Raw genomic sequence first — 27,831 nt, 5'->3', positions numbered from 1 at the left:
ACCCACCAAGGACACTGAGTCTTCTGGAGACAGGATGGGGAGGGCCACTGCGTGGAAAGAACATAGGTCCCTAAATGACTGTGTGAAGTAAAGTACCCCTCCCATCCTAATTAGACGGTGTCAAGAAGGAAAAAGAAAACTTTGTTGTATCACGCCACTGAGAATTTGGACTTTCTGTTACAACTGTTAGCCCATCCTGAGTAGAACTCGGTCATCGTGAAAGGTGGGTAGTTTTTGTTTTTCTGAAAAACTTCCTCTTACTGGAAATATAATTCTAGACATAATTAATTTGATTTGTGTCAGAAAAAAAAAGATGCCCTGAAATTATTTTTTTTTAATTTTAAATGACATTTGACTAAGATAATACAGTTCTGCAAGATTCTTTCAACAAAGGAGTTTTCTCTAGTGTAATGTGTATTTTCTGTTTTTATACATGGCTTTTATTTTTAATTTGTTTTACATTGAAAGTTGATACATAATATAGTCTAAGTTTAAGGTGTATAATGTGTTGATTTGATATATGTATATATTACAATATGATCAACACCATAGCATTAGCGAAAACTTAGTACTGTAGGTATTTTCTAAAATAAAAAATCATCACTAAAAACATATGACTATATATTATGCTTTTAAGTACTGCCCTGAATAACTACAGGACAGGAAAATTAACTCTTGAGAAAGAATTAAACCAATACTTATAGATGTTCATTATAGAGAAATTAGATTCACTGAACAAAAGGTTTCATCAAAACACATGTTTCTAATCAGCGTGTTCTGCTTTCCTGAGGGCAAATTTCCAGCCAAAATGCTTCATTAACGAATAATCAAGACATCCCTACCTTTGTGCTACTTTTGAACTGGGAGCTGTCGGTGGGCCTCATGTAAAGGATGGATAAAGGGACACACTGAACACAAAACTCTAAAATCAACAAATAAAATAGAAGCATAAATATGTTATGGACCCCCTAAGTCATTGAACAATGTAGGATGCCACATGGGAAAGCAATGTCAATAGAGAGGAGAAACAAAATTGAATTGTATTACATTTCTAATAATTCAGTAGGTAAAGAATCTCCAGATGGTCTAATATTCTATCAGTTGCTATTTTGATGAACACATTGAAAAAATCTTAAAATATCAACTGCACCTGTCAATATCGGGCATAATATAAAACATCATTTATAATCTGTGTGCATTTTCTCAGTGTTTTTTAAAGCACCCAAATAGCCTTTATTGGTTATGGTTTATTAGCATGAGGTTGAGGCTTTCCAAAGTAAGGGCCTAAAGGTCCATTCAAAATTTTATTCAACTTGCTTTACAAGGTAGCACCCCACAATTCAGATGGTCTATTAACAAATACTTATGAAGATAAATATTATGGTATGCTCACCAGCAAGAAAGGACAAAGACATATGGCTTAGTTCAAATGAAGGTAAGCATTAAAAGTAATTTAAACCAAGAAGCAGAGCCTACAGCCAACTGATATAGAGTGACATTCTTCAGAATAAATGAAGAAAACATACAAACAACATGCATACAACAAGTAATTTGCCACCTGGACTCTATTTATATCTAGTTATACATAAAAACAGTATGAGATAGAAGGTGAAAGAAAAATAAACGTAGGGCAACTCCTGTTTCTTGAGCACCTACTATGTGAACAGTGCTCTCATTCCCATCTCCCCATGGAAAGGTGTCTTTTCAAGGGTACCAGTGACCTCTCACGGTTCTCCATATCCAGGCTGGAATTCTACCACACTTAGCCTCTGACCAAAGTGTTTGCACAAGTACCAGCTCATAGCTTCCCTGGGATGTCCTAAAAGCTTCTCAAATTTTAGGACATATTAACTGGGGATCCTCCTGCCTCCTCAACACCTGTTTCTGCCACAGACTGCCTTAGCCAGTTAACAACTCTCTCGTACCAGATTCTCAGGTCAAAATAGTTGATCCTTCTTGACTCTCATCTTTTCTCACATCCACATCCAACAACAAATCCTGTCAGCTCTACCTGGAGAGTATATGCAGATTCTAACTGCTCACACCTCCACTGACACCAGACTCTAGGGGGAGTCCTCCTTTTAAAAACCTAGATTACGTCATTGTCCTGCTCAAAACCTCCAATCACACCCAGGATAAAAACCAGGGTCCTGACAATAACCCACCAGGCCCTGTATGATCTGGCCTCACAGTTCCCTCCCTGACTGGATCTTCTCCCACCTCTCCCCACTCACTCACTCTTCTCTGGCTACACCAGTCTCTGCATTTCTTCTTACACCGGAGGCATACTGCTGCCTCAGGGCTTCAGTACCTGCTGTTTGCCCTGCCTACAACATTCTCCTCAGTGAGACTTTTATTCAAATGCCATCTTTTCTAATGACCTTTTTTAAAATTGCCATCTTTCTACTTCTTGCCCTAGCATTCTCTATCCCCTTCTTTTCTGACCTACTTTTCTCCATAGCACATATTACATTTGTCATTTAGTTTCTTTATTGTCCGACCTCCTCCTTTAGAATGTAAGCTATATGAGGGATCATTTTTTCTTATTTTGTTTTCTGCTTTATTTCCAGAGCCAAGAAATCCACAACACTTGGGAGTACTCTATTATATTATTTAATTCAAATGGATCTTTTGAGTGAACCAGCATTGTCATATATTAGTTGAAAAATAACTGAAGCTTAGAAAGAATAAGTAATATTCCAAGTAGCAAAGGTGGGAAAAAGAAGATGGACAAAAGTTTTGGTCTGCCTTTTGTGACATCTTGTTGTTTCCATCACATCATCTGCCTTTACATAAAAGAAATCACACATAATGTACTTAAAGCCTGCTTGGGCTCTAAAGTCTGAGATGAGTTAAGTATTTTATTGTTGTTTTATTTTTGCCCTTCCCGAATCCATTCTGTTGAGTTCCTTGGGCTTACGTGAATTTTAAAAACTATTTTATTTAAAAATTAAAATAGTATTACATCAAACTTTTAAAAGTATTTTCTTCAAAGTTTACACATTATCCAACAAGGAACAGAATTACTTACTGATGTGAACCAACTTCCTAGAGTATGTCTGATATTTTAAAATGTTTCCTTTGGTTTCATGCTATAAGAAAAAAAAGTTCAGAAAATAAGTTTCATGGACTGATAATATGATCATAGATCATAATTCTATCATAATAGAAGAAAATCTATTCTCTTTGCACTAATCATTCATTTTTCATCCAATAGATATATTAAAAGAAAAAACAAACAAGGGACAAGAAGGGAGGAAAGGATGGATGGAGAGACAAAAAGGGCTGGAGAAAAAGGGCTGAAGATCAAGAGTGTTTCACTTCATAAATGGGTAACAGTCATCTTCATTCAAATCTGTATACCAAAATTTAGAGAAAATTTGAAGAGTTCTTCAAATAGATGTGGGGACCTTTACAGACTATAATTCAGTCGAGAGAAGAGTTTGTAATTGAGACTATGTGCTGAAGAGAACCCAAAAGCCAAGAAATTCATACCCTGTGCCCACAGAAATGAAATAAACTAAGTTTTGTCGATCTGATTTGTTTCCAAAGAAGGCACATGCATACACACACACACACACACACACACACACACACACACACACACACTGTGGACATCTACCTTAATTAAGCCACTCTGAACATCTGCAGACTTCCACAGTTATTTGTGATTCTGAAATTGGCATCCCTTTTTATTAGTATTGGATATTATTTTCTATAGAAAGATTCACCCTATTAAATTTAGACATGAAAATTTCTCATTCTTAGATGTTTAAACAAAATTAAAGATAATTTTTAATATAAAAAAGATACAGAGGGGCGCCTGGGTGGCTTGGTCGGTTAAGCGTCCGACTTCGGCTCAGGTCATGATCTCACGATCCGTGAGTTCGAGCCCCGCGTTGGGCTCTGTGCTGGCAGCTCAGAGCCTGGAGCCTGCTTCAGATTCTGTGTCTCCCTCTCTCTCTGCCCCTCCCCTGTTCATGCTCTGTCTCTCTCGGTCTCAAAACTAAATAAACGTTAAAAAAAAATTAAAAAAAAAAAGATACAGAAATAACATACCTTCCACTAACTTCTAAATATTAAGTTTAATTATATGAAAACACATACTCCAATGGGTATGTTTAAGTCAGGAGGGTGAATTTGAAGCCACACATATTCCTCTTACAAAAGCCAGTTGCTTCTAAAGGGATCAAACATAGATGTTAACACTTAAAAATAAATAAATAAATAAATAAATAAATAAATAAATAAGCAAGCAAGCAAGCAAGCAAGCAGTACTTTAGTAAATTTTAAGTCAAAATAACAACTGGCATTTCTACTTCTAAAATTTGAGAACGATTTTTCAATTCTCAAAAAGGGTTAGATGAAAACATATTAATTCTGATTCATCCCCTGTTTGCCTCCTAGCATTTTAACACTCTTGCTACACAAAGTGAAAAGCATGGACCAGCTGCCTCTGCTTCACCTGGGAACTTATGAGCAATGCAGTATCTTGAAGCCATCCCAAAGCTATTGAGTCAGATTCTGAGTTTTATCAGGGTCCCCAAGAGATGCATATGCACATTAAAATTTGAGAAGCATTTATGCACACTATTGAGCAAAATATTTTTGCTTAGTTAGAAGAATTAAACTACCTTTGGACAATGAAAAAAAATGGGCATAGGAATAAGCTATCATAGCAGTGATATATTCAGAGGAAGAGAAGAGACTCTATCTTGAGGACCCCATTTCTTCTGCTTCTCATTTTGTGTAAAGAGTAAATGTTAATCGGGAACCTATATCAGCAGTTATGGCTTCTTGAACGTTGACTCAACTAACCTGAAAGCAGTTTCTGAGCTCTGTGAAGAAGACCACCATTATCACTGAATAAAAATAACTTCATTCTCAAGTCTAACATTTAAATGATATAAGATTCCAATTTAATTAGGACAACAATGTGAAGCCAGCTCAAATAAAAAGCAGGGACAATTTTCTAATGGATTTAAATTACGAGCTTGTGACAGACTATGACAGATGACATATTTACTTTTCATACAAGCTAAACGAATATGTTAGATAAAATGTGCTAAAAACACAGCAAATTTGAAATTAATGAAACCATTGATAATATATTTTTAAAGAACACTTTCTCTTGTAAAGGAAAATAAATCTGCAAAGCCAAACAGTTATTTAAAATGGCAAAATCCAATACATTATTGGAGCTTAGTAATGAGTTGGGAATTTGACCTTTCTTCAGAAATTGAAGATGCTCTAATCAGAATTAGCCAGGTGCATACTGGGGTCAAGCGCCATCCTGAAGTTTCGCTAAATAGCTTCTATCTCGCCTCTGATCATAAATGCTTCAGATCCCAGGCTTTGACATCTCAGTGACTTCAGTATTGTGGTTAGGCAGCTGCCATTTATTTCATTTTCAATGCATCAAGTTTTGCATGCCTTAACTGTGAGCCTTTTGGCAAAATATGTAGTCTAATAAATTCATGATCTAGCATTTTATCTTCCTTATCGTGGCCTTCGTCTCTTTAAGAAAGAGAGAATTCAAATACGACTGCAGAAACTGAGTGGAAAATGAGAATATAAGTGTACACATGCTTGAAGACATCACGGTGAACTAATGACTAATTACTGTGCAATTGAATACTAATGGAGAGACTCATGAAATCAACATGAACAGGAAATGAACTCAATATGACCAATGGTTCCACAATTAAAATCAAATAAATGCCTAGTAATAGAAAGACTTAAAAGATATTACTACAACCAGTCAATTATTCTTCGGGTTATACTTTACTAAAATAAGCACAATGCTAGGTAGAAGCAGCTAGCTGGATATCTTCTGAAAAGTTAATGTGCATCTGAAATATGAATTATAGTACTATAATTATCTTCAAATTAAAGTATATAAAACTAGTTCAATAGCAAGTCACTTATTAAAGCAAATCAGATAAACATGCATTTCAGGAAAGAAACTTGAGAGGTTAACTTTCTATGACCTCTTAATTAATTGTCGCTCCAAATGTTTAACTCTTTAATCCTGGGCAGTCCAGTCAGAAAATTGCCAATAGGAAGCTCGTCTGGGCATTGGAGAAAAAGCAAGAAAACAAACAAATTCAAAAAGCCTCTACTTCCAATGCCTAAAGGGGTAATGGCAATTATAAAAATTGATTAATAAATTTACCACAACTTTTAAGAAAATTGCATGCATGTTTCATTTAGTTCTATTTCATTTACCTCCTTTCCACTACCCAATGGCTGAATAAGGCAGACTGAAATAAACTGCAATATTTTCTCTTGAAAAGTCTACTCACTTATCAGCTGTGGATCTAATCAAGGACCTAATAAGTCCATAATGGTACATTTGCTTCCCAGGAGAAACCACTGTTTCTCATCATTCCAGAAAATACCCCCTTGCAAGGTGCAACCAAGAGCCACAGACTCACTGCAACAGTCTAATAATTTGATTGGGAGCCCTTAGGCAGGGATAACTTAAATTACAATTAGAGAGCCCTCACACTGGTGCTAACATCTGTGTACTGAACCACTGTATACTGATTAAAGGTTTTTAAAAGAGAACTAAGTACTTCCCACATTAGGGACGAGTCTAATTCTAATGGCCCTCGTCCTTGGTATGTAATACTTCAAGATTCCCTGCTGAGATTCCTGCTCGTGAATCCAACGAACGCATACCCAGGGTAATAACTGTCTTAGAAATGTCCAACAAATGCTCAGGTATAAGTGGGCAGAAGGGCAGAGCCCTAGGAAGGGAAAGAAAGCACTGTTCATTTCATCACTCTTCCTGTGTCTACTTCCCCCTGACTTTGTGGCTACGGAGTTGAGGTGTTTTTATTTTTGTTTTTCTGTTAAAAAAGTGATTCTAAGGAGAGGGTCAGAATGCAGAGAAATTGCCATGGGGGCACCAATTAATGAAAGTTGACATGAATGGGGACATGCACACTGCATCCCTCAGTGTCCTCCTGCCTCGTTATTAAATGAATCGTGCATGCAAGGAAAACAGAGCAAGAAGAAAGCAGAGCCACAGAGCTCTTCCCCAACACCCTCGCCACTCTGCTCCTTCCCCTCCATTCATTAGGGCCTTTTTCAAGCACATGGCTACAGCAGATGTCCCCGAGAGAACATTTTGTTTCCCCCCTGCATCCAGGCTCAAACACCTGGGCTCTGACATGACGTCCGGTGGAGGCTATTTTCTTTTTCCTTTTTTAAACTTTCCTTTTATTTGGTTTGCATACAAGGCTAATAATGAGGTTTAAAAAACTATACACAATCAGTATACAATTACACTCATTGGGAGCCTGACATGTAATTTCTGATAAACCCGTATAACTATGAACAGCAAAAGGAACCACAGAGCGCACACAATGTGTGGGGTCATCAGAACACAATGCCAACACAATCTCTGCGTCATGTCTTGTTGCATAGTATTAATCAGTGCAAACATTGTTTGGGAAATGAGAGGGGAGAGAAAGAGCAGTTTCCCAGCTGCTACTGCTTTGCCATCAAATCTGATAGTTCTATCTAATACAAGAGACTTTAGTAATAAAGCTTAGAACCCACTAATGACTCTTGAGGAGTCTGCTTAAACTGTTCAAAATGCAATGAAATAACACATCCTTAGATATAATCCCAACTCTTCTGATAATTTCACTTTCAACATTTCTTTAGCAATTTATTTATTTTCTTAAGTTTAGGAAATGTATCAGCATCTTTAACAGGTACATTAGGTGGTAGTGAGTATCCACATGATCTAAATGATCAGTGTTCTAGGCTGATCACTACAATTTTGATTTGCTTCAAATTTTCAAATCTTACATGTTGAAACATAATTATTTTTCTGTTGATTGTTACAGGGAAAGTATACAATAAGGTTTCATTATGAAAGAATTATCCAGGACCATAAGATGACAGCCCAGGTCACTGGGGAGCACAATGCAATACTATTGTCAATACTATTGATATGTCTTAGGAAAAGTGAGTCTGGGAAATGCAGAAATGTCACAAGCTTTGTTTTACCTTCATTTTAATAGAGCACAGAATGACCTGTATGGGAGGGGCTGACTACTTCAATTAGGTTTATGCTATTTTCAATAGGCACTTCCAATCAGTGCATTTAGCTGGAAAGCAATTCCTGACTTTATTATTACCGTTGTCATCCTTAAAATGCATTCTATTTATTTTTTTAATTCGCCAGGAGGGGCGAAGAGAAGACGGGAGCAATAAAGAAAAGGAGCCAGTAACATGCCCTTAGGGACCAATAGTGAAGGGAGAAGAATCACAGGAGAAGAGAGATAGGAGATGAAAATGAAAGACACATCTTATTAAACCATCATAATTAAGAAGTAATAGGTATTCATAAAGAGACCCATGCCCAAAGGCCTGAAGATGTCTACAACAGCAAGGGCAAATGTTTTCTAATACGTAATAATCAACAAATAATCTACATTAAAAACAAACCAGACCTCACAAGAATGAGAAGTCAGAATTCTACCTTCTCACAATGCTCCTGCCTCCAGTTCAGGGTGGACAGTTCAAAACTGAAACTAACTGAAGTAAAGAAAAATTGGTGACTCCTTTTCAAGTACATGCAAATTCTGGAGAACACAGCGATAAAGAGCATTTGATAACAGAGCACCTTGCTCCCCATCACCTGTAGCTTATATTATGGGATGGTCCCTGGTTCTGAACCCTGAGATTACAATTGCTGCCAGAGATCCAAGGGAATCGGGGCCTGATGATGAAACTGACCCCACATTATTCATTTCAGCACAAGACAGGAATTAATTGGATGGATTTTCCCTCAGCTCCTGGACTTTAAGTTAGCTGGACCTAGGAGTACCGACGAGACAAATCTGAAGGGAAGGAGAAACACATTTAGTCCTTGGACACCCCCTAGTGTCTATGTGCGCATGAAAACATCTCACAGGTATCCCTTCCTTTCCTGCTACATTGAAGAATGACAAGTCTGGCTCCTAAAGACCCAGGACTCCAGCCTGGTGGGGAATCTGTTTTCTTCTCAGGTCAGGAATCAAGGTATCAGACTCAAAACCCCTTTTGGATACTTCTGGAATTTCTGCTTGCCATTAACTTTGTCTGAATGTGGCAGACTTTGTGTCAAGAAAATGTGGAAAATTATGGGTGGAACCAGGACGGGTCTATAATTTGCTCCCCCCACCCCCCAAAAAAGATGAATTTCACAGCTAATATACAGAATGAAAAATGCAAAAGAGAAATGGAGGAAAAATCTATTTCAGAGAATATGTGGTAGTTTGTCTTTATATAGATAACTTGTGAGTGTTTGAATAAGTTCTGTGATGTATTTATGTTTACCAATGTGATTGGATGTGAATACTGAATAAAGTCTGGGAAAAACTGCTTGCTACTTCTCTCAGTCAGCGGTTCTTTGAGCAGTATTTCATTTGTATGATGAAGATATAATTTAAAAGTGGCATGGAAAAGCTTTAGTGTAAGCACCTTTGAAAGTTCCCACAAAAATTGTATGTGATTCCCTTTCCATGTAGGTAAATTAATTTTTTGTGTGTCCCAGAGTCATCTATGGACTAGGCCTTCTCTGTTAAAACATTGTTAAAATTATGAAGTGTTACCGGGAGTTTTATCCATGATCATCTCAAAAGTGTAAATGTGCCAGAATGCCATTACTATGTTTGGCTGTTATAAACACCCCAAACTGTCCCAGTGTGCACCATTCTAGGAAAAGCATCCTTATACGTGACTTACTGGAACTTCAAGAGACACTGGCTATTTTCCTAGCTTTTCTAGCACAATGCTTTCACACCAGTTGTTCTGGGGAAGCACTCCACCATTCTACTAAACCTTGAAGCATATATTACAGCAATATGTAAAAGCACGTTTTCCTGCTGCACCTGGGTAGGCTGCAACCTACATGAGATGGGATTCTTTACAGAGTCACAGAATTTTAAAGGGCAAGGCTCCTCAGAGACCACCTAATTCATACCCTTATAAAGGAATGGGGAGTTCAGAGTGATTTCATGATTTGCTCAGAGCCACATGGCAAGGTTGTCAGAAGGCTAGAGCAGGAACCCAGAAGTCCCGCACCCAGTCATTTTTGGTCACTGATGCTTCTAAGTGTAAGAGTGCGGAGTGGGAACTTCACAGATGTGAATATATCACCTGTGGCAGGAAAAGAGAAGCCTGATTACAATATTTGTACCCTCTGTGTTGGGGACATATTCCCTGAAAGGTGAAGGTGTCCAGCCAGGTCCTATGGCACCCACCCAGGAAGATTATGACAGTAGACTCAACAGCCCTCCTTCCCTTGATTTTTCATTCGCAACTCTGATACAAGATTTATAGGGCAGAAAGAGAGAAAGGAACCGAGGGGAGGAATGTCAGAAACATCCTGCCCCCTCCCAACCACCTCTAGCACCACATACAAGCATGTGAATGAAACAGTTTTGTTCCTTCCCCAGCAGGACATGCTACTGTTTTAAATATCAAACAAAGATAGCTCTTGCTTCTGGTTACAGCCCACACAATAAATAAACTTATTTTTAAAAAGGAATCTTGGCATATGGTAACAAACCTATATAATTCTCTTGATCTTTAATCTCTATGCCAATGTCTTTTTTACAGATTATGGCCTCAACCCCTGACAAATCTGCTTAGTGAATTTTTGGCTGACAAATCTGGCAACACAAACGCTGTCTGAAATACATTCCAAAGGCTAAACATTTTCATAATAGCTACTTTACATAGCCTAGTAGGTTTCCCTTTAGGACACCAATTAGATTTTTTTTTAAAGTGACAGTGTTAATTTTTATGATTACACACAGAACTGAGATTTTTATTTAATGCGCTGGGCCTTCTTTTAAAGCTTTTCAAGGGGATCAACTACTTTGCCAACAGACGGGTGTTACAGCAGGGGTGATTATAGTAATTTTTCATGTAATTGGGAGTCACCATTTGGTTGCTATCTTTCACATGCTTGTTGACTCATCATATAATCCTTTATAATGGAGGTTTGTTGTATGTCACAAGAACGTGCCAAGCAGCCGGGAAATAACAAACAGAGGAACCCCCTGGCTGGTGGGGACCACGAAAGTCTTTAACATCTGCCCAGTTCTTTAGACTAAAGTACATTTTACTTAATAGCAGTGACCGAACACTGAGAGAAAGGTTTCAGAGGATTTGGGGAGAATCTGGGTTTTCTCTCAAAAGAAGATGTCTCAAAAAACAGATTCTATTACACATTATGAAAGCACAGTTTTTAAAAAGATAAGAAGGTGTAAGTACTCATTAGAATTATCTAAGTTCCTTCCCATAAATTCAAGAATTTTAGACCAAAGTGAACACAGGATGTTGTCCCTCGGGTTCACTTACCACAATTCCACTTTTCATTTCATCTTTTGAATCCCCACAGTCAGCAAAGTGCTTTAATGGAACAAACACACAAACAGAGGTTGCAAATAAATGTTAGATGCTGTGTGACATAATGGGTGAAGGCCAGAACTGGAAGTGGGGACACCTGAGTTCTCAGCCCAGTTCTGTCATACTGGGAGAGACATGTGAACACACCTAAGCCTCAAATTCCCTTAATATTATTTTTAATGTTTCTATTTATTTGAGAGAGAGAGAGAGAGAGAGAGAACAAACAGGGGGGTGGGGCAGAAAGAGAGGGAGACAGAATCCCAGGCAGGCTGCACGCTGTCAGCACAGAGCCCAAAGCAGAGCTCAAACTCACAAACTGTGAGATCATGACCAGGGCGTAAATCAAGAGTCAGACGTTAAACCGACTGAGCCAGCCAGGTGTCCCCCCCTCCAATATTTTAAGGGAAGAGGAGCATCACTATGATTCCTGAGTCTCCCCAAGAAAGAGCTGAAAATAAATAAGAGGAAGTCTAGAAATCTTTTTTTATGTTAAAGCACTAACTACTAGGCCTCAACGTTTGACTTGAGATGATAGTTTCTGTTAACATTTTGCCTTCTTTGAACCAGTAAAGTTGGCACAGCCATCTATAATGTGCATTCCATCTGATGCTATGTGCATATTTCCTTTGGAATTTTCCAAGAGCTGCTCACTTTTATTAAAAATGTCTGGGGTGCCTGGGTGGCTTAACCGGTTGGGTGTCTGACTTCAGCTCAGGTCATAATCTCACGGTTTGAGTTCGAGCCCCACATCAGGCTCTGTGCTAACAGCTCAGAGCCTGGAGCCTGCTTTGGATTCTGTGTCTCCCTCTCTCCCTACCCCTCCCGGCCCACCCTCTGTCTCTCTCTCTCATTCAAAAATAAATAAACGTTAAAAAAAATTTAAAAATGTCTAATGAAAAGTCTCTTCACCATTTGCTTCTAATAGATTCAGAAGAATGACTTATTTTAGCTTATCAGTGACTGTTTTTCCTTTCATATAAGGCCAATGACTATGGACAGCCATCTTGCCTAAAAAGCATTTCAGCTGGATGCAACTCTTGCATATTGATTTGACAAAGAGCCTGCATTTGTGTTTTAATTTAGTTATCTAAGTACTTTTTTTACAATTCAAGCACAGTATTAAATATGCCGAATCTTACTTAGTTCCTAAGATCTGAGATAAAGGTCGTTTGCCTCACTAACCATGTGTTACAAATTAGCCATAATATGAGTTAGCCCTAGGTTAAGTATCTTCAACAAATCCAATGCAATTATATATTATACCTTAAATAAATAAATACAAGACACAACTAAAAACAAAAACCTAACAATACAAATAAAGTTTATTTAACCAATTTTAATTCTTATGACACCAAAAACAAATACAAAATAAGATTATCCTATTAGAAATTAGAAATGGCTATGTGTCATGTACTTTAGACTGCTGCTTAACCGTAATTATTTCTAGCATTTAATATCACATACTCATTGCCTTCAAAAGGCCGTCAGTGATGCAGGCTTCTGATAGAAACTAGTTGAGGGGTGCCTGGCTAGCTCAATTGTTGGAGTAAGCAACTCTTGAGTTCAAGCCCTACATTGCGCACAGTGCTCACTTAAAAAAAAAAAAAAAAATCTAGTTGAATAGCAGACCATCAAAGAAGACAGCTGGTAAATTTTGTCTATTTTGATCTAATAATTATCTCAGATAAGAAAGAGTAAAGACAACTGCCTCTATGGTAACCAAATCTGTAAATAATCAACCAGATAACTTCATGCTTTCTAGGAACCTCTAATCACTAGGACACTTTAATTACTAAGTATTCATATCTGTCCAGTGCCACAGAAATTAATAAGTAAATTACTGATGGGTAAATGAACAAGCTTTCAGAATCAGGATTAGAAGTTCATTTCATAAACTACAATCACCTTTTCATTTACACAAAAGGAATAAAATTCCTTTGTGAAGTTCAGTTCTACTATTTAGATCAGGAAGACATTCCACTGATAATGACTTTTATGCCATTTCTAATGTTTAGGACTACAAAATCCACAGCAAGCAAAATTATAAAACTAACTTACAGGTAACAGGCCAGTCTTTTCTCCAACAGAGGAAAATATTTTCTCAACTTAATTATATTTAGAAATATTAAATTTGCAAGAACCTACCTTTCATGGCTTCCCCTTGTTGAGTATGAATATTCCCTTTTTTTTTATAAGTAGGCCACATCCAACATGGAGCCCAATTCAGGACTTGAACTAATGACCCTAAGATCAAGGCCTGAGCTAAAATCAAGAGTCAGACGCTTAATCAACTAAGCCACCCAGGTGCCCCATGCACATTCCCTTCTGATGAACTGCTTGTATCCAGACAGTGACACTGATCAAATTATGGAGAGGAAAAAAAAAAAAAAAACACTCTTTGTCATATTCCTTTATTACAGAGCTAACAAGTTATTTAATTCCATTAATAAATTTGGTCTGGTAATAGTTTTTATCACTTTCCTCTTTGTTTTTTTAAACTTAGAAAAAGTGGGAGGTACATGAAGACAAGGGTATATTAGGATTGATGTAGCTTCTAGTTTTCCTCTTGAGTTTAAAATCATAAACTACTCACTAATGTGAATTCTTCGGAGCAGCCTGTCAGATCCATTGTGATAATTAATATAATGGCATACTGTAAATGCCACTGTTGTTAAGGCTGTTATCTTGGTGATTGCTGTTGTTTCTGACAATACTATTAATAACATTACTATGTTGATAATGATACTAACAAACAATGTTAAACACAAACAACACAATGTACTTTGTACTATACATGCAGACTGGAATACTGGAATAAGTGTATTTCCTGGGTAGAAGCTGATCATCTAAATTGTAAGCGACATCCACAGTACTTGTCTTCAGAGCATCTATATATTGGATGTGAGTGGGTGAGACTTTGCAAAGAAGGGCTGGGAAACCAGTTTTACATAATAGCTCTTCAGAGTACAAATTGAAAGTTGAAGGATTGTATGAAGATTTGAAGAAGAGAAATCCTGGTAAGATGAGACGAATGTGAATTGAGAAGTTAGTGAGAAGATTTAGAATTTTAGAATATCAAAGAATATATTATATCAGTGACAAAACAACTGGACACCAATTTTATTTTACTAATCTTTTTCTGATGACAAATGCAATATGCTTGATTGTAAAACAAAAATGTGGATGACGCAGAATAAGGGAGAAAAATCAGAAGCATGTGTAATACTATCAATGGATAGAAAATTTTAATTTTGAGTCATTTATTTTGTAATAGAGAGAACCCTAATTGGATCAACAGTTTAGTGCTTTTCTAGTATTGCCTTACAACCTGTTAGTGAAAGATACAATCAGTTTTTTGGTTTACAATCAGCATCCTTTTTCTTTTTTGTTTTCTTTTCTTTTTTTTTTTTAAGAATGGACTAAAAGTTTTTGCAGCAGAACAGAAGTTTTGTGTGAAGCTTTTATTCATATGCATGATGCATACAGGTATGGGTCATGATGTAAATGAATTTCTATGCATAGGTCACAAACACTGCTTAAAAGCTTTCAAAAGTCATGATTTTGGTTGATTTATTTGAAAAAGGAGAAGGAACTGGTATGGAGTTCTAAAAAGTAATGAGACATATTTCATAATAAACTTAATCTTGGTGAGAAATATCTTGAAAACACTACTTTATTACAACACTGATGGAGATAGCAATTGCCTTCACCTTGGTAACACTCACATATACCAGATGCCATTGAGCAAAAACAGACACTGTCGTTAACCTTACTGAGCTCACAAACTAGATATTAATCAAATAACTAAGCAAATACTTGTACAATTTCAGCTGTGATAAATGCCATGGTGCTCAGAGAGTCCATAACAAGGGAACGTAATCTAATTTAACCTAAAGGAAAATTCAAGGGAGGCTACCCTGAAAAGGTAGCATCACTGCATTTTGAAGGGTAAATATAAGGTGGAGAGGAGACATTCCAGACAGAGAGGACAGCATATTTAAATGTCTGAACCTGGGGGTACCTGGGAGTACAAAGCCCACACAGTCACTTGCTTTAGATCTTCTCACAAGGAGATTATCACAGGCGCTCTATGATCTGGATTTAGCATATTTGCATGTCCAGTGGGGAGAGACATTGTCCCTCCTTGAAAATGAGCTCACCTGCTTCAAAAAGTTTAGGTGATGATCTGCTTGCAATATAAACATGGGTGGGTTACATGATCTTTTGTGTAGGCTTTCCAATTCTGCTTTTTATTTCATTTTTGTTTTTTAAAGGATATGGATAGTTCATCTGTGGATCACACAACTGCCAAAAGCGCTTAAAATGTACTGGACACCTTCAGGGTCGGTGCTGGTTTTTTATGTACACATGAATATGCATATTCCCCTGGTAATAATTTCTTCATAAAACACTGCTACATCCCTGATAAGCTCATTAATATCTCCACTTAAAGGAAAAGGAACTAGGAAACTTCTAAATACATCTTCTATATCTTAAAAGACACAAATACAGACCAATCAGTTATAATTTTGAATTCTAAAAACTGTAGGCACATTTTGGGCTGCTAGTTTCTTCTACTCTAAAATTACTTGGCAGCTTGCTAGGTATTTAGCATTAGGAAACTTTAATTTAAAGAAAGCCAAGGTTTCCAAAAAAACAAACAAATTTAATTTAAGAAGACAGTTCTGGAAAGCTCAATCTCTTAAAGTATAAAAGCATAACAGAGTAGAAAAAAATTAAAATAGGTAAATTTCATTTTGTCAGTAGAACTGTGTAGTAATAATTTCTCAGAGCCATTTTAGGAGGTAATTCTTTCTTCAGTTTTTTATCTTTAAAGCATTGTTCCACATTTGGTCCGGAAATTCATTTATTCATTCATTCATTTAACTAACACTAATTAGACACAAGTAGTTATGACATATATAACTTTAAATATTTACTGAAATTACCTAGATATGAAAGAAATCTCTCCAATCCGTTTCCTACATGGCATCAGAAATGATTTTGTAAATCTCATTATAACATCCCCTGATTCAATGATATTCCTCTGAATTTAAGGTAAAAATCTAAATCCCTATCATGGCTTTTTACAAAGCTCTACAAAAAGCTGGTCCTGCCTATTTTCAAGCTTCATCTCACCAGCCCTCAGTTACTATGACCTGGTCACACTGGCCAGTTGTCAGCTCCCACCTAGGGCCCTAACATAGGCCAATTATTCACAGAGAAGAGGACTGCCTCCATTCTTCACTTATGTGATATCATCTCACTTTTTAGGTCTCCACTTACATGTTCCAATGGAAACACCAATGGAAATGATGTCCCCCTGTGAGAATACCCTGCACTTTTTCTTCGTAAGCTTTATCACAATTTATAATCATGTACATTTTTAATGATTTTTTAAAAATATTGGTCTCTGCCACCTAGACTATGGGCCCCAGAAGGGCAAAGATCACATCTGGTTTCTTCACTACTAAATTCGAGAGCTTAGGTCAATAAATATCTATGGAATACTTCTGTTTTAATCCTAGATCCACCTCTAGTTACTTAGTCTGGCACAAGTCACTTAACCTTTCTAAAGCCAATCTTATCATCTAAAAATGACTATATAATACTACCTTCTTTTCATATTATATTTAATTTTTTTAAATACTATTGCCTAGAACAGAGCTGGGCTTAATAAATGAATAAACTTCTTTCCCCACTCCCTCTCCTTTACCTCCATGCACATCTAAAAATGTTTCAACACTCTGTCCAAAATAAAGCAATGATTCACAAGTCTGGCATTTACCAGCCACTAGTTTACTTTTCCCTTCCTACTCCCCAATTAAGAGAAAGCTCATTTTGAGGTTTAATGGAGAGTGTCACAGGTTCATCAGAGTTCAATTCAGCAGTCTGGAGTGAATCTGTAATAATCCATGACCACAGACCAGTTTGTATTTTTCCACTAATAAAACTCAAGAATGGCTATGTTTAAATGGAATTTTGCAGGTCATTAATCCATTCTAAGGACTGACTCTTTTGGCTGTTTAATTGGGAAACAGTGGTGGTAGGAGCAGATTACGAATCTAGATTTACCTAAAATATAAGGTGGTAAACTGTTTACATTTTATTAATTTATACTTCAAAAGAACTTCTGAATGACTTAAAATAAAAATTTCTAAAAGCCACTGTCTTCTTTCTAAATCAGACAGGACTTAGATATTTGCAATGGCACCATAAAATGCTAAACCCTGATGGGACAAAAAGGTTCTTTCTTATTTTAAACTAAGAAAAGCTCTAGATGACTGTCTTTCCTGTTCTGAACTGACCACAGTCCTCTATTTTTCTGCCTCAGAAAAGACTCATGTGTACCATAAGTAATTGGTTGAAATACAGGCCAAGTGCCACAGCTCTGGCCAATGAAACATGAGGGGAAGAATAGAGGGGGTAGGTTCAGGCAGAGCTTTTCCCCTCTTTAAATGGTACATAAAACAGGGACATTCCCTTTTTCCGCCTATGCATGTTATAAACTGCAAGATATCTGGTCTCTGGCAGCTGTCTGGGAATGGCAGCTTGGCATATATGGGATAAGAAATATTATTATCTGCATGAATAGAAGAAAAAGACTGAAGTGTCCAAATGTAGAATGACTAGACAGAGTCCAATCTGCTCATGTACAGACTGCCTCAGTTACTGTAAATTATCTGGTGATTCTCTACTGCCCCTTCCCTCCTCCCATTACCCATATTCCAACCAGTCCTGAAAGTTTTAATCTTGGCAAATGCATACACCAATGTCCCATCATTCCCCAAACACCATATACATATTTTTAAATTCTAAGTACTAATTAGAAGAAAGATGTCCATTTACTAATCACAGGGATAAATGGGTGGAGAGATAGATGAATAAATATCTCACATATACACATATTTAACATACATTGAATATATTTATGTTAATATATGTCACATTCATTTAATGTATGTACATTCAACAAATATACTTAACATGCATTTTTACATATGTATATTTTTCATATATACTGTACATGTGTGAGCATGTGTAATGTGTCCACAGAGAGAGGAATTGAGAGACAGAGAATAGTTAATAGCTTACGGAAATCCAAAACAAGACTGGAAACAATCCTCAATTGCCAGAAATTCATAGATTCAGTGTTTGTGTGAATGACTAGCATTGTTCTTTTGCCAGCATGTTAGTAAGGAAAATTCATGAAAGCAATGTCGGTACGTAGTTTCCTTATGTCGGTACGTAGTTTCCTTATCTCTGCAAAAGTTTTAATGACTAACTGCAATTTTTCTCCTTTATTTATCTACCTTCTTTGGAACTGTAATGACTCACCCTAAAGATGATGACTAAATGTCTACGGTGATTTAATGCTGTCACCCACAGTAAAGACGTAACTAGAAACTGTCAATTATTAGGCTAATCAGGAAATGCCAGATTTCTACGATAATAGAAAACAAGTAATCATCACTAGAAATGTTCAGTTGGAGTTTAAAGTAGATGTATATGAAGTTAAAAACAAACAAAATGTAGTCACTAACAGAGTCATTCCAGAACTATCGCCAGACTGTCGCCATTTTCTTCATGTTGCAAGGATTTATTTCAACCACACCTTAAAAAGTTGAAGTTTGGAACAGAATGCTTGATTGTTTTTTTAGTTTTTATATTTTGACTCTCTCTAAATGTAATATTCCTTCCTCAGAATCTAGTATTACACCTGATACACAAGGAGTAGCCCCCAAACCTGACCTTGTGCTTGCATGAGGTCAAGCAGTGCGATTTAGAAAACCAAGAATTTGGCATGAGAGTGGATACTATAGGTACTTATCATTAATTTATAAATTATGTGCTTCCCCTCCATGTCCAAACTATTAAACTGGAACCAGTGATTGAACTTTCTTATCACTAAAAGTAAAATAGCTTCTTTTTTGTCTGCTAGTGTATTCCTTCAGGACCCTCTTCCCCTTTTTTCCTATACTGATCAGTGAGCCAGGAAGAAGTATATGGTAAATTTTAGTGCTTAACAAGCATCATGGCATACCACAAACTTCATAAATAACAACAAGAAATATATATTGTCTGTCATACAAAAGATGTTAAAATACAATGTCTGAAATATAAGACTATAATATTGCCAAAATATGTCACTAAACCGAGGATCATATGTATCCAATATCCTGCTTCAAGAAAAATATGGATTTAAAAATTACAGCCTATGAGACTCCATTTTAAGATGACATAATATATTAGTCAATGTTTCTCACAAATGAATCAACCCATTGCATAATTATAATCAAATTTAATCATTATAGCAAAGTATAGGGAGCAGCATAATCTTTTTTTCTATTGGACAACTCATCTCACACTGGAATCTCACACTGAAAGCAAATTTATTGAGGGTTACTTGTCTGGTTATACCTGACCATTTTATAGAAATTAATTTTTAAAGATTCTAGGTTCGAACAGAAACATGGTTTTCTAAAATAAATGTAGTTTTGTAATGCAATCACTCAGTGTTTGTTTAATGTTTGATTCACTCAATAGCAATTCCTCCCTGAAGCATTTGTGAAGTAGTTTGTGGACATGCTTGCAGTAGTATACTTGTGTGCAAAAATCAAACATAAAAACTGATCACATGCTCACAGCTGGAAACCGTGTCAGGCTTTATTCAGGAAGGTATCAGGCATTATCATTTAGCGCTCCCACAGCGGGAGGAAAAATGGTGGCACAGAGGAGAACGATCACATCAGACACACTCCAGGGGTTTCCTTTCCCTACATTGTTCCTCTCCCAAATGTAACTCTTTAAATTTTAAATAGGAAAAGAACACACAGAATCATTGCTCAGAACAAAAAAGGGAGGGGGAGTGGATATGGAGGAGGAAGGTAGTGGCAAAACAAGAAGGAAAACATTTCTCATTAAATAAAGTGAATTCTAGAAAGCTCAACATACACTTTAATGTGTCCTTAAGACCTAAAGAAGCACACACATCAAAGAAGTTTTGAAGATCTACTTTAGTTCAGGCAGTGCTATACTGTGCTGTTTTACAATTGTTGATTGTGAACAAGTTACTTCTTAGTAATCAAATGCAAATGAATTCAAGAATAGCTAATTGATGAAGTTTTGCCTTATAAACCTATACTTACCAGATACAATATACATTAATAAATATTAAGCTAATTGAAAGAGTGAAGACACACGAACTGGAGCACATTTTATTTTTCCTTTCCAGACGAGAAATCATCTTCCAACCCTATTATCTAATTCTATTTCTTCATAGAAAATTATAATTTAGGAATTAATTTTAACCTCTGAAAATCCCCATGTTCACATTAGTCATTGTTTAATACAATAATACCATCATTATTTTAGAAAAAAAAATTATTATAATACAAGGTTTATTTTACCAGAAAAGGAAAATTCATGAGCAGCTTAGTTTCAGCAAGTGGAAGGATTTCTCAACAAATAATGATACCTATTTCAAATCAATAGTCCATGCCAATACCTTCAATAGCAGTATAACCAGCTCCTGAAGGTCCACAGACGGATGGTCTACTCAGTGTTTTTGCTTCAATGTATTTTGCTGCACCTACTGCTCTTCTTGTGGACACTGCAGGCATTCTTGGCATACTTCACACAGTGTAGACTGAAAAGTGGCCCTTTGAACCCCAGACACTGGCTATCTACTCTGCTTTTGGAATGATTTGAGAAAGAAATCCTTGTCAGCATGTAATAGCTAAGAAAAGGTAGAAAACAGATCTTGGTCCATCCATCCATCTCCTAGGATTAATTTCCTTTTAAGTAATCTGTACCCCCCCCCCCAGGGTGGGGCTTGAACTCACAACCCCAAGATCAAGAGTTGCATGCCTCACCAACTGAGCAAGCCAGGCTCCCCCATCTCCTAGGATTAGAGATGAATCATCTGCACCCTCAGATTTCATTCTTAACTATTATGATAAAATTCTCATGTGTCTTTTTCACAACTCTGTCACAAATACAGAAACTAAGCCATAAACAGATTAACTACTTTTAGCCTAGACTAAATCTCAAATAAAATTTAGATGTGACCTCTAGCCTCCTAACTGCAAAGTTGTTCTTTCTATAAGTTCCTATTCTGACACATATGTGTGTATGTGTGTGTATGTATATGTTATATATAATATATATGTAATATATATAATATATGTATATACATACATATATATGTTATATATATTATCTATACGTGAATATGTATGTACATATATATGTGAATATACACATGCACACTCACAGAGATAGATGGATAGATAGATATCCATATATACACACATCCTTTTAAACTTTTAGTTTTTTTCTAAAAGAAGAAAAATAAGAAGAAACAACTGAATATGTTCATTTTCTTTTTAAACAGGGAATCAGATCAGCCTAACAAGATGTTTCCCTGAAATATTGGCCTCAAATGAGTCCATTCAGCCATGGCAAGTAGAGGTTTCCAGCCAAAACATTTAATTAGTGCCCAATTAAGACAGCCAGAATGATGTGAAGTCCGGGCTCTGGCCGCATGCACGCCTCAGGATGGGTAAGCAGCTTAAGTGAGTCTAGTCTGACTAAAAGCTGTCAACTGTCAAACTGTCAGTGGGCCATATGGGTCAGGCAGCATCTCTCTGAAGAATTCGGCTTGTCCACTCATCAGGGGAAAAATACCTCCAATACCATTGGGTTGACAAATACCCAGCAGTTCCTCAAAGCAGGAAGGAACTGAAGTTATGATCAGATTAGAAGAAGAGCCCAGCCGTGTCCCCTTTTAAACTTTCCTGGCACCCCACCAGCTACAGAAAAAGGTCCAAACTCCTTAAAATGGCAGACAACACCCGGCCTAATTATCTGGCCTCATCTCTCATCCTTCCCTCTCCCTGCTTTATCCTTAAGCAACATTAAACTGCTTGATATTCCCTCCATATGCATGTGCACTTTCCGAACTCCAAAGCTTTGCTAATACTGTACCCTCTGCCAATAATACCATTCTCTCCTCTCTCCCCACCTTGATTCATTCATCTCTTTCACTCAAATTCATCCTTTTATATTAAACTTATGAGTCAGCTGCTACAAGAAGCCTTCCCCACGCATCCCCTCTACCATTAACCTCAGGCAGGGTTACAGACCCCTTTCCCATCCTCCCATAAGCCCCTGGGTGTCCAGCACTAACCTTAATGCGTATGATTCTCATCATCTCTTTATGAACCCATTTTCCTCTCTTGACTGGAATATGCAAACGGATGGCAGGAGTGTATCTCCTTTGCCTTCATAATCCCAGCACCAGGAGCACTGAATGTTCCTAATAATTGTTATTGGTAAGAATCAACAAATTAATCATGAAATAATCAAGTAAAAACCAATTTTATCCCACGTTTATTTCCCTCTTTTGTTTCAAAATGTCCCTTTTGAGGCAAGCAAATATCACCATGCAATTGGATTGGTTTGCCTATACAGACATAGTAAGTCAATACATAGGCCAGTCACTGCAACCCTGTTGCTCATCTTGTGCTGAGGTCAGTGGGTACGCCCTTCCAAGAGGACATGCACAGGGCAGAGGAGCCTGGAATTAAAATCGATTAAGGTATTAGGCTGAGTATTACCAAGTGGAGGAGTGTACTGGCAATCAAAATCAAATGATCTTTAAAATAAATCATTTTCGCTTTGGTATTTTATCAAAACCAGAATCAAATAGGATGTGGATGACTCTGGAGCAAAAGAGGAAATCTTGGTTTGTAGAAGTACCCTAATCTTCTTCTAGTCCCTTCCTCAACAGAAATGTTTTTATATGAATATTAGAAAGAAGAAACTGTCACAGGCAAACTCCTTTTCAAGGAGAGAACATGAAGAAAGATGCTACCAGATTCAGCTAGAGCTTGAAGTCTCCGTGTGTGAGTGTGTGGGGGGGGGGAGGGGGTGTATTTGCGTGCACACGCACATGCTGTGGAGTGAGGTACTAATTCCCCAGAATCTATTCAGTAAATACTGGAGATTGGGATCTTAACATTCATCTGTCCACTACCTTCTTGAGTAAATGTGCGGTATGAACTCTCTCCAAGGCAAGCCCGTCTCTGCCCCCTAAAAACCCTGGGACCAAATGGTATTGCCTCCTTAACAGTTATGCAAGGAAGTGTAAAATTTTGTCTTTTTTGGAATTTTAGATGAAGAATTAGTCTGCTCTATATCTATAGAGCAACTCTTAAAATAAGATCAAAGATTAGAAATACTAACTCAACCCCAAATGTCACATAATAATTAAATGTAACCAAAAAACTTTAAGAAATCTTTGATAAAAAAAATATGCATTAGAAAACAATAAACACTCTCAAACTTAATCCTTCCTAAGTTCAAAACAAAAATAGAACCTGTGAACTAATCATTTGACAGAGGTCCTGAAAATGAGCACATGTAAATGATGCCATTTTGCAAATACCAACTGTTGGTCACAACTCCCAGTGCAGAGAATTCAGACTGTAGTTATTGCCAAAGAAAGTTAAAACACAAGTTATTTTAATAGATCGATGAACCACTCTCAATGATAATGCTTGTGCACAACTGTGGAAAACTGCTTTCTCTGGCTATCAGGAAAAGGACCCTAGAGCTCTGCACTTAGCCATGTGAAAAGTCTTGTGCTTCTCCTAGGAGTAGGGTCTGTTGTGTGGGCAAGAAACTGATGGAAAGTGCCTTATCTTAAGATAGGGATGTCCACTAGACAAAAGAGGAAAGGGATTTGAATGCAACTATGACTTTCTACCTAAAGTACCAAATGTCTCACCCAAAAAGTGTAATTTTTTCTTCATTCACAAAGGAGAAAAGCTCGCCCTGTTTTGCAAAAGAACACATGCCTGTCAGGAGGACACAGAATCACCAAGTCCATGAAGGTCTTTCCAGGGTGCCTGTAAACCTGCAGGAGGCAGACTTTCACCAAGCCACAGTAGTGACTCAGCTAGCAGGGGCTTGCCTTCTAACTACAGCCAATCCACATCTGTTGATAGCTCCCAGCCCACCCTTCCAACGTCCCGAGGTACCAAGGCTCCTCCTGGCCTCCCTATCAGCTGCAGTGAGTTTTTAAGCCTCTTCAAAGGGACACTAAGAATACTCATGTGGCCCCTGCTACTGCCATCTAGCTGGCTATATCGAGGGGGAAAATCAAGAAACATATTGACTAGGAAAAAGAACTCTGGAGAGAAGCAGAAACATAAACAAAAAACAACAGAAAGACTCTATGTAGAAAAAGGAAAGAGAAAAAAGAGCAAGCCTCCCAGTGTTTATAGTCTTCAACATCTAATGGTAAGATTTATTTTTCCTTCCTGATAGTGGACTGTTAACTCCTCACAGGCAACACCTAGGTGTTGCACTTAGAAATAAGTCCCTGAAGACTCTCTTGCTCCTTCCTGGAGAGAACGTGGGAAGACATGCAGAAAGGGGCCTCCCCTCTCCCTTTTTCAGGGAGCATTCCTTCTTTAGGTCAGAAGAAAAGTGAACCTTATTACAAGGAATCCTTAATTTGAGTATGCTTGCCTTGAAATGCACACATTGGTCAGAAAGGAATGAGAATTGGACTGTTCACATAAGCAAAACAGAAGTCCTACACATGGATATTGTACGGGAAGTTCCCAGGGTTTTGCTACTGAGTCTGTACAGTGGGTTAATCATAGTTAGGGAAGAAGAAAGCTAAGATCATAGGTATCAGATCAAGCCCTTACTCAAAACAGCCACAGGTCAGGATCAGGGCAGAATTTGGGGAAAACATTTAGAATAAAGGAAGTGATGTCAGAATCAGCCATCTGAACCAAGATTTTTAAAAATGTCAAACACAATGGTTATAGAAGACTCCTGACTCAGATTCACTGTCTTCAAGGTCGGGACCACAGAATCAGGTCACCACCAATAGAACAATAATATCTCCATATGCATGGGTTTTAATTATGAGAGCTAAAAGAACAAAGCTAGTTAATTCACACGGGTACTGTTCTAAGATGTATTTTGTAAAGACATTTCATAGTACAAAGAAGGTAACAAACTCCACAAGCCTTGTGAAAGTAAAAACAAGCTTTGTGCCGGTAGTAACAAAGGATTATAATTGGACATTAACGGATATACCCTAAATACAGGAAATCAAGCACTGAGCTTGCTATTGACATATAAATGTTGAATTAGAAAAAAAATAATCAATTCCCTTGACTTGGATTAACGGAGATGACAGGTCTAGCAAAGCAAACTGAATGAGAACCCTCTAGGTGATAATGATCATAAGGTCTATAGACTGTGTCTGGAATGAAAGAGGAAAAAACAGCTGAAAAATGTCTAAGGCAGTGAAACTCTGAAATCAAATAGCAACTGTTAAAGTACATAAAGCATTGAAAATTGAAATTAGGCTATATAAAAATTATTCCAGGTTACCTAAATCTGACAATACTCTCTATAGTAATGCTAGAGACCATACTCAGTAAATATTTACATGTAAGACTAAAAATATGGAAACACTAATATTAAAAGGAATCAAAGAATTTGAGCCCTTCTCTTCAAGACATTAAAATATGTATACCAAATATAAAAACAATAATATATCTAAAAATTAGTATTTCTAGGAGCACCTAGCTGGCTCAGTAAGTAGAGCATACAACTCTTAATCTTGGGGTCATGAATTCAAGTCCCACATTGGGCACAGACCTTACTTAAAAAAATAATAATATAAATTAGTAAATAAATAAATTTTAAAAATCACTAGTATATAAAGTTCAAAACAGTAAGAAAGAAAGAATAAGCAATTTAATAAACTCTCCGCCAACTAGGAGGAGACATGAGGGGGTCCTTCTAGGATTACTGCTATGTTTAGTGTCTTGATCAGGGTATATTCAACATGTAACAATTCACTGAGCTGTACAATTATGATTTGTGCATCTTTATAGAAGAATACTACTCTTCTATAAAAAGTTTTCTAAAGAACAAAAAGTCATCAGTCATGGTCAATGGTCCTAAAACCTTGAGTTTATCCTTGCTAGGGTATTTAAGAATGAGGCTCAAAATAAAAACAGGTAATGACATCCTAGGCTGTAAAAAAAGAAAAGAAAAATTGCAATTATCTCAAAGGCTTGAGAACAACCCATACTTGGTCAATAGGTAAAGTCTTAAAAAGCATCTTAAGAGATACCTGTTTGAATTCTAAGAAACTGGGCAATGATATGCACAGGGAAACTGACTCTGCAATGTGTGAAGCTGAGTCTGCATAACTGGAGTGAACTGAGTTCAGGAGTAAAAACGTTCTGCTTGTCCAACTTCCTTCCCACCAATTTTATGAGCCAAAAAAAAGGCAGCATTTCTTTGATTCCCAATAACACAGCATGCGTCCAGTTACAAAATCAGAATCCCCATATTCAAGTCCCAATTCCATCACTTCTGAAGTGCCACTCTTTGGGCACAATATTTGACATCACTGAGTCAATACTTTCTATATACAGAGAATGGAATAACATGCCACGCTCTATTTACCTTCTTGGGTTATTTCCAGTCTCACACAAGATAATGTTAGCAAAAAAAAAACCAAAAACAAAACCTGCAACATTGTGTTAAATTAACTGAACAAGGAGGTCATTAGACTGAGGGAGCTCTGATACCTTAGCAGCCCATGGTTTAAACCTTAAACCAAGATTTAAGCCTATGATGCCTCCAAGTGAAGAAATCCGAAACCTAAAGGTAACCAATCACAAACCGCCAACTAGGCTTTGCCAAATAAGGCAACTGCTTAAGCTACAGCCAATCAAAAAATGTCCTGGCTTTGCACCGCATCTTCTCTATAAAAGTCATTCTCAGGGTTTCTGTCGCCGCCGCCGCTGCCACCGCCGCTGGAGCGCCCCTAGCCACTTCCGGTTTGACGCGCAGCCAAAATCAAACTGATTTTTACTCAAACTCTTAAAATTTGTAATACTGTATACCTCAGTTTATCTTTTAACGGATGTAAAACAGCGTGACTCTGCTCGTTCCCAGCCTCAGGAGTTTCCCCAGGGGATATCGGAAACCGGCACCCAGGGGAGGGAGGGCAGGGAGAAAATGCAGAAGTGGCGGTTTAATAATCAATAGAACTTAGGAGGCTTGTGTTCCTTGGCCAGAGGGGCAGTAAATATCCGCACTCACCCGCCAGGATCCTAAAGTTTAGGAAGAGGCCTTAGCATGGCTCAGTCACGTGTACCACCCATACCACACGTTGCTCTCTCAAGGTTGCCCCTTTGAAAGGGCTCCGGCTGCGGGAAAGGTGTGCGGAACCTTTATTCCACGTACGCGGGAGGGACGGGGAGCCTCCACTTTGGGTCCAGCGGGGAGCAGGTTCTCGCCATCACGTTGTCTCCTACCTCCTCCGACACGTTCCCTACTGAACTTAAATGTGCTGATCCAGTC

General features: G+C 37.4%; 2 long non-coding RNA genes across 2 annotated transcripts; one reads left to right on the top strand and one right to left on the bottom strand.

Moving 5' to 3' along the window:
• The first annotated feature begins 14 nt into the window (after nucleotides 1–14).
• On the top strand, nucleotides 15–8,529 carry LOC122216078. Its single transcript, XR_006200690.1, has 3 exons — nucleotides 15–223; nucleotides 3,218–3,332; nucleotides 8,204–8,529. It is a non-coding gene; the product is annotated as an uncharacterized LOC122216078 (long non-coding RNA).
• Nucleotides 843–27,761, bottom strand: LOC122216076. Its single transcript, XR_006200688.1, has 4 exons — nucleotides 27,520–27,761; nucleotides 22,610–22,738; nucleotides 3,032–3,092; nucleotides 843–922 (listed from the first exon to the last, which is right to left on the bottom strand). It is a non-coding gene; the product is annotated as an uncharacterized LOC122216076 (long non-coding RNA).
• Between the last annotated feature and the right edge of the window lie 70 nt (nucleotides 27,762–27,831).

This window comes from Panthera leo, chromosome A3, assembly GCF_018350215.1.
Source record: "Panthera leo isolate Ple1 chromosome A3, P.leo_Ple1_pat1.1, whole genome shotgun sequence".
Lineage (NCBI taxonomy): Eukaryota > Metazoa > Chordata > Mammalia > Carnivora > Felidae > Panthera > Panthera leo.
Note: the sequence above shows the minus strand (reverse complement) of the source record. Positions and strands in the feature narration are given on the sequence as shown.